Consider the following 12,990-nt stretch of genomic DNA (forward strand, 5'->3'; position numbering starts at 1 on the left):
TTTTCAGCATTTCATGAATAAATATGATAATTATTTAAGCACCTAATCCTAGGATCTAGCTTTATAAAAAGCCCTTTTAGTTGCACATTATCATTCTCAAACCAGCCAGACCTATACACCATATTTTCCTAAACATGTGTATACACAAGGCATTCTCCTGCTTTTTTTATCGTTTCCTTTCCTGCTCATCTCAATCTGACAAGATTGACGAGAAAGATTTTACATATTAGGGGAGGGAACAGTTACAAAAGGAATATGAGGCACAGACTCAATTTTGGTAAAAGTAACAACAACAAACAGAGAAGGCAATGGCACCCACTCCAGTACTCTTGCCTGGGAAATCCCACGGACGGAGGAGCCTGGTAGGCTACAGTCCATGGGGTCGCTAAGAGTTGGAGATGACTGACTGACTTCACTTTCACTTTTCACTTTCATGCATTGGAGAAGGAAATGGCAACCCACTCCAGTGTTCTTGCCTGGAGAATCCCAGGGATGGCGGAGCCTGGTGGGCTGCCATCTATGGGGTCACACAGAGTCAGATACGACTGAAGCAACTTAGCAGCAGCAGCAGCAACAACAACAAAACTCATATGAGATGTATGATATGTATAATAGCTAAATAAGAGTAAATAACAGTAAACGATTAAGTGTTTCAAAGAAAAATAAAAGCAGTAAACATTGCAGAAATCCACGGAAGAGGGAGACTTCAAGGATGAGCGGGATTTGGTAGATGGAAGACAGAAAGCAGCCGCATCATCACTGACCATTATTTACCAAGCACCCCATGAGCTTTTAATTAAAGTTATTGCGATAAAGAGATAAACAAAGTACTGTCTTTCTCCAAATACTTGGTTTATGAGAACAGCCTATTTCAGAGATAGTGAAATAGATAGCAATACAAAAAGGCATACGATACATACAGCAAGAGTTTTAGTAATCCAGAAAATGAAAGGAATTCATGCCAACAAGGGGGATAAGCCTAGGGACAGAGTGTGAGCCATCAGGCATGGAGCAAAGGGCGCACTCATTGTAACAAAAGCCTGCTCTAAGCCAGGCACTGATTACAATTGATATAAAGAGCTCAAAGCCACAGGAGGAAATAGGAATGTGATTTGTGAGGGCAGGATATGAGAGGAGGGGTACCTCTGCCAGTCATAGGCATCAGAGAAGGCTTCCTGGTGGAGGAAAGTAGGAATGGGAATTCTCTGAGTCAGAAAAGGCAGGCAGGGTAGACAGGACACTTCTGAGCAAAAGCACAGATTAGAAGACGCTCTTGCAGTACAGGGAGAAAGAACAAAAACTGCAGGTCCTTAGTGTTGCTGTGAGGGTATGTGAGATGACATGGAAGATACAGGCAGAAGCTGGATTGGAAGGGTCTTGATGGCTTCATGTTGGAAGCCTGGGATTAACATTGAACCACTGAAATACAGTTAAGCATCCCTTGGGTTGAGAGGGCTGTAGGAACTTGAATCAAGTTGGAACTGGGTTTCAGTAAGTTTCATATGCCAAACAGACAGTCTTTCCTCCACATGAATTTTCTGATTGCTGTTATAGTTGACAGAATAAATGGGCCACAAGACATTCCAAGAAAACAGCCCAGTTCAAAGTAGAGCTGTTGAAAACTTATCAACACTGAAGAGAAAAGGATGCGCTTTATGGATGATTCAGTATTTCAAAGGGCTGTGGATGAAAGGTGAGAGTTCTCTGAAGTCCAGTTTCAAAACGCAGCGTGTCCCCCCTCCAAGTCCCCTACTTAGCACTAATTCTGAACAGGTCCGGAGAACACTCTTCATGTTCCCTTCTTCTCACTCGATCACTAAGTCTTCTGTTCCCCTTGGGCCTTTTTCTTTTTCCCACTTTTTATGACCACTCGGTCCTAATGTGGACCACGCTGAATGCCATTATCATCCGTTGAGAGCCTGCTGTGTTCCAGGCATTGCTTTAGGCACTAAAGCATTAAAGCATGGTCTCGTTTACTCCTCACATCAACAAGGAAAGATGAGTGCCAGTTGACAGATGGAAAACCCAAGGCCCCAGGCAGGATCAATAACTCACCCCAATTCACACAGCTAGTAATGGACAGCAGTAGGAATTGCAGACTCTTTTTCAGGTTCAAATTCACACACACCCTTCTCTACTTTCAAACTCTTGGCTGGAAACGGTTTCTCAATGCTGTTAGGATTAAAACCAAAAATCTTTGGCATGACTTACAAAGACTAGCGCGGCATTTCCTCTCTCTCTCTCTCTCACCCTACAGACAAACCCAGACAGCTGGCATTCAGGGCCCAAGGTCCTGACCACTTCCGTACACCATCTCCAGGCTTCCAAACAGCTAATTTAAGTTCCTTTATGTACTGCAAGCTATAAATCACGCTCTGGCAGTTTCTGATATAAGTTGACAGTCTTTCTCACCAAGGAGATGATCAACAAACAGCCTTTCAAAGTCTGGGCTGGGTTCCTCATCTCCTCAGTGCTGTCTCACCCTCCTCAGCACCTTCCCTGATCTATGGCAGGAGGCTGCTTCCCTGGTTAGGGGCTCTCACCCTCCACTGGCAGAAAACCTACGGTCTTTCCTTCTGCTGAACTGGGCTTTATCTCTAAGTGGCTCTGAGATTTCGTGTTGTCAAGTCCTTCTCTTTTCTCAGTTACCTTCTCTGTGCACAGCCAGGCTCTCATCTCCAAGTTGCTGCCCACTTCAGAAAGCTAAGAATTCCCTGCAAGGGCTTTACCAAGTAGTACAAAAGAGAACTCTCAAGTTCATTAACTAGGACCCCTTGTGTATTATTGCCCGATATAATTATCTAAACTTTCTGTCTTTGTGACATATATCATTACTTCTTGCAAATGTTAACTGTGGTGAAGGTCAAAAGTTATTTAATGCCTTTAAATTTCATCCAAAGGTTTACTTTCCAGCTGAAAAATTCCATGATTCTGTGTTTGTATCAATTTCATGTCAGGCAGGATCAGAGGCTTGGTCAATATTATTTTTTCCACAGTGAAACTGTTTAAGGCAGGAGGTCTTACTTAAGCCAACAAGTATGTATCCTTTACAATGGAAGAATAAATAAGAGTATAATTTGTGAATCTGCTAAGAGTTCTTTCCTGTAAAAATATTAACCCCTTCTACTCTTTAGTGAGAACTTAATATGTATACATGAAAGTTTGGGAATTTTGGTGGCTTACAGTGATTTTCTACATATTTGTTTCAAATCTCCAAACTTGATCTCCTGTCTCCAAATGTTCTTGATCATATATTTTCGTGTATCATTATCATTGAGATCTTTTTAAAAATTGTTTTTTTTTTTCTTTTAAAAACTTATTTATTTTAAGCCATACCATGCAGTATGTGGTATTAGTTCCCCAAGCAGAATCAAACCTGGACCCCCTGCATTGGGAGTGTCAAGTCTTAGCCACTATAAATCACCAGGGAGGTCCCTGTATCACTGAGATCTTAATCTCCTTTTCTTACTGTCCTCAACCTCACCAATATTTTCGTATTTCTTAAATCATTTTTTTTTACAAAGAAATATCCATAAGATATTTCAAGATTTGAAAGAAGTTGAAAGAATAAAGAATAAAGAATTTGCTCTCTGTCTACTTGGAGATAAAGAGCTACCCAAATTAAGACTTTTCCTCTACTTATTTATATTAAAAAGCAATTTGTAATTAAACTGTGATAACTGCAACACGCTATTTCTAAGTAGTCATCGTTAAATTGTTTCTAAATATAAATAGTAAAGACTGTAGTCCAAGTAAATTTTGGAACACCCAAGTAATCCGAAGGGGAAAGAATTTTCAAAGGAAAATAGAGGACACAATGTGGCATATTTCCACCTCCAGCTTGAGAGGGAACTGCTTACAAGCTACCTTTTCCAACTTTGTCTTTAATATAGGTTAGTGTGAAACTACCTGCTGTGGATGAAACATTCAATCTCTGCAAATGATCTCATTCTGAAACCCCAAGTGTCATGGAAATTGTGTTTTCCTTCCACAGCTCATTGAAATGGAGATAGGATGGGATGGAGTAAAAGGATCTGCTTTCTAATGAGGCAAAATGTAATTCATTTGAACTGGGACACGGACAGAAAATCCAATCAGTGCCCCGGTTTTGACATCCTTACAAAGTCTTTGAGCGCCTGAGCAGAGCAAAAGTACACCCATACTCAAAATGTCCCAACAGGATACAAAATTCAAGAGGAAATTATTTTCAACATTCATGGAATGGTCACATTGCTTAAATTATACAATGTAAAGTGAGAAAAATGACTAACCTCAGAAGTGCACTTCCTTTTTTTAAATCAGCTTGGTTTTGGGGCACAGGGTCCAAACATAAGAAACCGCTGTGACCATTACAGAGAAACCTTTGCAGTCCTCACTATTGTGTAGGATTCACGTGACGGCAAGAGCAGGACTGTCCGAGCAAACACTCACACACCAACAACAGATGAAAACCACCGAAATAAAACCCTATCACAGAGGCTCAGGAGAGCGGGGACACAGATATACCTCTGGCTTATTCATGTTGATGTTTGGCACAAACCAACACAAAAGCAATTATTCTTCAATTAAAAAAAATGAATTTTATTATAAAAAATCCTTTGTAACACATTAATCCTTGAATAATATATATTCTAAAGCATTGTGAAATACTATGTAGCTATACTATATTTCAATTTCTACCATTTTAAGTCTTTTTAAGACTTGGTGTTTACAAAAATCACTTAGTAAATAAGTGGCAGATGAAAGTGAGATTTTACACATTATATTATACGAAATACACTTATGAAGTCAGCCACATTTTCCGAATTCTTAATTCACATAGAATTCTTTTTCTTTCTGTCTCTTTAGTCCTCTTGTATTTCATAACTGATAGCATTTTTAGGTTAGTGGTTCCCAGACTTAACTTTCTCAGGAGGATAAAGCTTCCCAAAGCAACTGGGAGCTAACAGAGCTGCCAAACTGTCTATTTTGCCAACAACAACAATCACAAAAAGCTACCATTTCCATTCTTTCAAAAAGGAAAGGAAATTTCAACACCAAAAATGTAGGAAATTCATAATTTTGGAACAAAAGAAAGCTCTTCTCCAAAAACACTATTTGTTAACCAGAGATTATTTTAAAAGGATGTATTTATAGTTTTATGAAAATACAGAAACACTGACAATATTAAAATGTATTTTATTATGTTGTGTTTCCTTGGGCTATGTTTTCCTTTAATTTGGTAGCACTGTATGTATTTGATACACTTGTATTTCATTTTGCCCATGAGGAAGAGTGGAACTTGCTCCGGTGTTTCATTTTCATCACTACCCCTATCCAAAATTCACATTGATATAAGCAACAGTGAAATTATGCAAACTACTATAGACAGAATGGATACACAACAAGAGGCTACTGTACAGCACGAGGAACTATATTCAATAGCCTATGATAAACCATATGGAAAAAAACATGAAAAAGGATGTATCTATGTATGACTGAGTCACTTTGTTGTATAGCAGAAGTTAATTGCAAATCAACTATACTTCAACAAAATGAATTTTAAAAATGAAATCAGTCTTAAAATTGCTTCAATTGACTTGAAATAGTCCAGACAAACCACGATGCTAAGGAACAACAGCTCACACATTTCTAAGCCCTGTCTTCCACCTAGCCCACAGTGGGCAGGTAGAAAGGCCACATGAGTAGCTGGGGCCACAGCAAATCAGGCTGGCCACAAGCATGCGCCCCAGTCCCTGCTCCTCACTCAGGACAGAACCATTATGGCCCTCCCTACCTTACAGAGGGAAGTTGGTCATTTCTACAATAGGGGTTTTAAGAGGTTCTTGAGGGAGCAGGAGTAAGGATAAGTCAAGGAAATGACAGGTCCAAGGCTGGAGGAAGAGGTGAGAGAGGGTATTTTCAGAGGAGAGGAAAACAAATGCTTTGCAGTCACCAACAGGAAGCCAGGAGGATGCTTTTTCTGCTTCCCAAGCCGTAAGATAGAAGGGAAAAAAGAAAAAGAACAAAAAACAATAAATGAAACAAAAAACTTGTTGGGAAGAGTCTATAGGCGAAGAAATGTCCTCAAAAGACTTCTGGGGCTCTGTTAAGACAAACAGAGCAAACGAATATTGGAGAAAATGTCACATGAGCTGATCACAGAGTGGGGGGCAGAGGGTTAGCTGCAGAGTCCTGGAAGTTCTAGGAGTGGGGAGAGCTTGGAGTCCAAATGGAGAGGAGAGCCCAGGAGCCAGACAGGGACAGACTTCACATATCCCAAGGAACAGACAGGTGTTGGACTGGACCTGGGAGTTAAGAGAAGCAGTTCTGCCCTTCTCTGAGGGCCATCCTCAGAGGAGGACTTCCTGGTGGCTCAGATGGTAGATAATTCACTTGCATGCAGAAGATCTAGGTTTGATCCCAGAGTCAGGAAAATCCCCTGGAGAAGGGAATGGCAACCCATTCCAGTATTCTTGCCTGGAAAATCCCATGGACAGAGGAGCCTGGCGTGCTACCATCCACAGAGTTGCATAGAATCAGACATGACTGAATGATTAACACTTTTCAGAAAAGAAGAAGGTAAGCAAATGTTCAGGCCACTGAACAAGATAATGAGATAACTGTGAAAACACTTTGTTTACAAAATTGCATCTTAAAAATTTGGGAATTATTAGATACATATAGTCAAGTGGCAAAAGACATTGTACAAATCCAGTTAATATGTTTGATCCCCATGGTCTAGCTGCTGCTGCTGCTAAGTCGCTTCAATCGTGTCCAACTTTGTGCGACCCCATAGACGGCAGCCCACCAGGCTCCCCGTCCCTGGGATTCTCCAGGCAAGAACACTGGAGTGGGTTGCCATTTCCTTCTCCAAAGCATGAATGTAAAAAGCGAAAGTGAAGTCGCTCAGTCGTCTCCGACTCTTCGCAACCCCATGAACTGCAGCCCACCAGGCTTCTCCGTCCATGGGATTTTCCAGGCAAGAGTACTGGAGTGGGGTGCCATTGCCTTCTCCGCCATGGTCTAGAAGTTACTCATTTATGATTACATCTACACACCCACAACAATATCTTAGGATAGCCATTGGCCTAGATACAATGATTCTATCGTTAGTCATAAAAGATAAATATATGAACATACACGCACATACACAAATACAACTTAGCCAAAAATGGTAAGATCAGTAGCTATAAAGTGAAATTACAGATGGTGTTTTAAGGCCTTGGTTGGTTCAATCCATCTTCTCACTGGTTCCTGCCTCTTTCTCCTTTGTTCCAATTCCATTTTTCATCATGTTTTGACAGGTGAGGTTGTTCATGCAAAGAGATCCAACAAAAATATAGGAATGTCACCTTTGCCTCCTTATCTAGGACAGAGCAACACTCCCTTTCCTCCTTGCAACAAAATAGGCAAAACACATACTCTCCCACTGCCCCTTGACTGAGCAGTTGGGGGAATGAAGGTGGCACCATTGTTTTGCTTGCAGGGAGGGAATTTGAAGGCAGTCAGTAGGTCACCTGCCCTCTCTGCTCAGAATCAGCCCTCCACCCAAACCCCTGTGTAGTTCAGTCTTAGAATACGTCAGAGTTCAGCTAGCACAAACATGTCACAGCAAGAGGATAGCAATTGTATTTGCACCTGCTATTGGTTTAAGCAAAGGCTTTGTTTGATCCTTTAAAAAAAAAAAGGTTTTATTATTACATTATAGTCAAAAGAATTTAGCCTTTAACCTGCAGTTTGCCTACTCTCAGTAACATAAACCTTTTTCTGGACAAGAGGGGAAGCCTGATGGAATTTTCTTTTTTTCCCCTGTGGGGTGAGGTCATTAACTCACAGCTCCTTTGGACTCTGATTTATACCATCTAAAACAATAAAAGGGGGTTTTGCTAACATGGGAGAAAGAAAGAGAATCTCCTGGAGTAATAATGCAGAAAAATATGCAATAAGTGATTAAAAATGCTCCACCCTGAGGCCACCAGGTAAGGCATTTTCTCTTATGACCCTCCAGTGGGCAAGATGGAAGAGACTTGAGCCCTCCCTCCACTGCCCAGCTCTACTGAGTGCTTGAGAGTAAGGTCTCCCCCAAGGGACCACTGACAAGGAGAGCACCAACTGAGAACTCAGGGAGGTAAAGACAAAGGCCCCTGTCACCCACTGAAAAGGAGGATTCTTATCGACTGATTTCCATCAATGGAAAAAGCCCAAGAATGGGTTTCATCATCCTCTGAACCCTATGTACATGTCTGCTTAATCATCAAATAGCAAGAATTTTCTTCCCCCAAGCAACAATCTCTATGTTATTTTCTACGCTGGATATTAAATTAACACAAAGTGACTTAAAACAACACATACTTATTATCTTACACAGTTCTTGTGGGTCTGGGGTCTGAACACAGCTGAGCTAGGTCCTGACTGCTTAGGTCTCATGAGGTTGCATTAAGGTATTGGCTAAGGCTGGGTTTTCATCAGATGCTAAACTGGGGACTGATCTACTTCCAAATTCCTGCAGGCTGTTAAGTTTATTTCCTTGTCACTATAGGATTTGTGGAAACCCGCTTCTTCAAAGTCAGCAAGAGAGAGAGAAAGGGACTTCAGTGTGAGTCTACTGGGAAGATGAACCTACATAACCTAACACAACCAAGGGAGGGACACTCCGCCCTCTGCCACAGTCCATTGGTTAGAAGCAAGTCACAGGTCCTACCTACACTCAAGGGGAAGGGCTTACACGTGGGTGTGAACATTAGGAGGCAGAGTTCACAGGGGCCACCATAAAGCTTCTCTGCTTCAGCCAATATCTCCCTAGCCCTAAAGATTTAAGGGTATGGCTGAGAAGTTATAGAAGCAAATATTTGTCAGAGGACCATAAAATGAAGGAGGATATTTGTATTACATTTATACACATACTCACACACCCTAACCTAAAAATAAAGCTGGGAATTTTTCTTAAGGGTTGATGGCATGAAAATTTGCAGTCATATAACCATGGATTTGAAATCTCTGATCTATGGTGTAGTAGTTGCTTAACTTTACTAACCTTCAGTTCTCATCTTTAAAATGAGAGCAATGGTATCCACCTTTGGAATTACTGTGCAAATTAAATTTGGTAAAGAAAACACTTAGCATAATGGAGGTATTCAATAAATGGTCCTTGTCATATCCAGGTAAGAGCCTTGGATACCTCACCCAGGGAGTTTTAAAATTTACTCTAAATACAGAGAACTTAATCCCCAAAGGAAAAGGTGGGGAGGACCCTTCTCAGGGGAGGGTTGGGCACCAGTTTGCCTCCATGCTTCCCACAGAGCTGTGGGTATCCTCTAATCTCCTGGTTGGCTCTGCCAGAGGTCTCCAGGCCACCTTCTCTGGCATCTTCATTAATGTAACTGGTAAACCTCTGCAATGCTGGATTCAAGGTCTGTGCAGAACTCCAAACTTCTCACCTGGAATACCTCAGGGAGGGCTCCACTTACCCCCAGGTGCCTCCATCCACGCTGTTCAAAACTGACCACAAATTTTCTCTCTGGTGGTCCTGCTTAGTCTTTAGAACCTGTTCCTGAGATGGATCCACTCATTTACTCACTCACTGAACATTTATTCAACACTCAACACCTACTGCACACCAGGCACCAGGCTAGATTTGGAGAGAAATCAGTGATGCCTACAGAATCCTCCCCTTCAGCAGCTCACTGGCCAAGGCAAAAGCGGACACAAGCCAGCGAAGTAAAACTGACTCTTGACTTTGGACAGGAGCATGCCTGACACTTAACATGAATCCCTGTCTGTGAACAGGCCAATCGCTTTGTTCCACATCTCGGTTTTATTAAGACTCATAGCTCCTGCACATGTCTCACACCACTTCTGCATTCCCAGCTTTCCCTACAGTTTTGTGTCTTACTTGATAAAGCAATTATTGTGCTAGCTGGAGTCCTTACCAGACCAGTTTCACAAACCACATTTTCCTTTCTTTACAGAGTGTGTGTGGTGGATTCATCCCTTCAACAGTGCTGCATAAGGCCCAGCTGAATGTCCCACTTTCCATTTATCCCAAATTTCTGATGATTTTCTAAGAACCATCACTTTCACAGAGCTCATCTCTTTTTCTTTATTTGTACCACTGGCACCAACTGATATCCTTCTTAAAACTTGGTTTTCCAGAAAGAGACTTGCACAGACTTAGAAAATGAATTTATGGTTGCCAGAGGGGAGGGAAAGTTAGGGACTTTAGGAAGGTCATGTCCACATTGCTATATTTAAAATGGATAAACAATAAGAACCTACAATATAGCACATGGAACTCTGCTCAAAGTTATCTGCCAGCCTGGATGGGAGGAGGGTTTGGGGGAGAATGGATACATGTACATGTATGGCTGAGTCCCTTCGCTGTTCACCTCAAACTACCACAACCTTGTTAATCGACTTACTCCAATACAAGGTAAGAAGTTTGAAAAGAAGAAAAAGAGATTCGTTCTCACAGAGAAATGAAGTGTTCACTGTTTCAGAGGAGGCGTCCATGCTGCTGTCACCAACATTTCCTCTGGACACACGTGGCCCCCTGCACACCAGGCACCCCTCAGCACAAAAGGCGCACGTGTATGCCTCGGCAGCCATTTGAATCTCAGGGCTTCCCTGGTGGCTCAGCTGGTAAAGAATCTGCCTGCAATGCAGGAGGCCCCAGTTCAATCCCTGGGTAGGGAAGATCCCCTGGAGGAGGGCATGGCAACCCACTCCAGTATTCTTGCCTGGAGGAGCCTGGCGGGCTGCAGTCCATGGGGTCACAAAGAGTCGAATACGACTGAGCAACTAAGCACAGCACAGCACTATTACTATTAATAAGAAGAAAAGGTGAAAATATATTGAGAGAATACAGTGTGCTAAGCATTTCTATGTATTACATTATTTAATCTTTACAACCATCTTTTGAGATCAGGACTAATACCAACACTTAAGAGATCAGGAGACTGAGGTTTAGAGATTTTATCTGCTCAAGGCTGTACTGCTAGTAAGTATAGTGTAATATTCGATTCCCAGTAGCCTAACACAGTGTGAACAGGGGTGTGTGAACCTGAACAATGCTAACCTACTAGATACTTTGTCTAAGCTCAGCCCTGGCTCCAAACCCAAGGGGACAAGGCAAGACTAGCAGCCACAAAGTCCAATGGTTAGCCAGTCACCTGTACTTTAGGGGAATCCTTCACAGCCCAGATACAGGCAAAGCAAAGATAGCAGTAGGCTTCTGTGCATGGAGCTAATGTGGCAAAGTCAAGAGCAAAAGAGAGAAAAAAAATGGCCTAGTGGGAAGGACTAAGGAACAGAGACAACTCTCGGTTAATTCTTTGGATTGAGAAATAAACGCTATTCTTCTACCAGACTCGCAGAGAACAGACTGGCGGTTTCCACGGATCGGGGAGGGGGAGAGGGAAGGACCGAAGTTAGGGTTAGTAGATGCAAACAGGTAAGATGGCTAAACAACAAGGCCCTATAGTATAGCATAGCAAACGCTATTCAATATCCTTTGATAAACCATAATAGGAAAGAATATGAAAAAGAAGGTAGATATATATATATATATATATATATATACACACACACACATATGTATAACTGAATCACTTTACAGCAGAAATTGACACAACATTGTAAACCAACTATACCTCAATAAAACAACATTTTAAAAATGCCTGTCTTTTGAGTAAAACTTGTAATTCTGTGAGTCTGGGGTCCCTGACAATGACAGGGACTGATGGCTGTGAAAGGCACCAATCAAAGACACAGCAGACTTGTGTTTACTCTGGGAAGGACTGCTGACCCCGCACAGGCCTTTGAAGCCGCCCTTGCTCACGCAGATCATAATGCACTATGAAGTAACGTCTTCAAAGAAAAGGGGGGAAATTGAAGCATACACTTCTAAGCCAGTTATTTCACTAAGGCACTTCAAAGAAACATTTCCTTTGATCATTCTGACTTCTCATTAATAATAAATGTGAAGATATTACTCACAGAAATTGCTCAGAGACTTTGGGCTGATGGAGGCTTCAATTTGACCAGTCATCAGCACAATGAGGAGGATACAGTGGGGAGTCGACCGCTGGCTCCTAAAGCTTCCACCCGGAAGTGACATCTCACCCCCTACTCACATTTCATTGGCCAGAGAAGGTCACATGGCCGACCTAACTTCCAGTCTGGCCAAATGCCCGTAAGGGAAGATGGCGTGTGGACAACACCTGATAAACAGCACTGGTGACTAACACAAGGGCCAAGGGAAAAGTGGGAATTTTTAGGAATCATGAAGGAGTATGTTCAAGAGAATAAGACACTTAAGAACTTCGCTGTATTTCCACAGTAATTTCTCAGATGGAATATCCGAATAAAGACTTTCAACATGAACATCACAATTGTTTGAACAAATAGGTGTCCTGATCTGACACCATCATCAGGAAAATTATAGATAAGTCCCCTATGTATGAACCTTCAAGTTTCAAACTTTTAAAGATGTGAATGTGTGTGCCAGCCCCTGTACATCAGCTGTTTACTGTACTGTACTTTTCAAGATTAAAAATGTTTTCTCTATTTTTTGTGTTTGCTTTTTATGTTCATATTATTTGTGTGAAAAGTGTTTTAAACCTATTATAGTTCAGTACTATATAGTTGACTGCGTTAGTTGGGTACCTAGGCTAACTTTGTTGGATTTATGAACAAACTGAAATTACGAAGAAAATGGACTTACAAATGCACTCTTAGAACCAAACTCATTCGTATGTAGTGGATTTATTGTAATACCAAAAAATTGTGGAATTTATATAGCTAGGACAAGAGCAATTTTCTCAGTGTAGGAGGAGGAAAAAACTATTCATCTACTCGCTGTCTGGATTATTGGTGAGAATGCTAGGAAAACTCATTGTAGGACTCTGCAAAAGTAAACCACCAAAACTCAGACGGCACCATCAACCTTTTCTCCCTTGAGCTTGCCGATTGTCTTGCTATTTATCCAAGCAATTTCCGAAGCATTTTACT

The sequence above is a fragment of the Ovis canadensis genome, chromosome 3 (genome assembly GCF_042477335.2).
Source record: "Ovis canadensis isolate MfBH-ARS-UI-01 breed Bighorn chromosome 3, ARS-UI_OviCan_v2, whole genome shotgun sequence".
Lineage (NCBI taxonomy): Eukaryota > Metazoa > Chordata > Mammalia > Artiodactyla > Bovidae > Ovis > Ovis canadensis.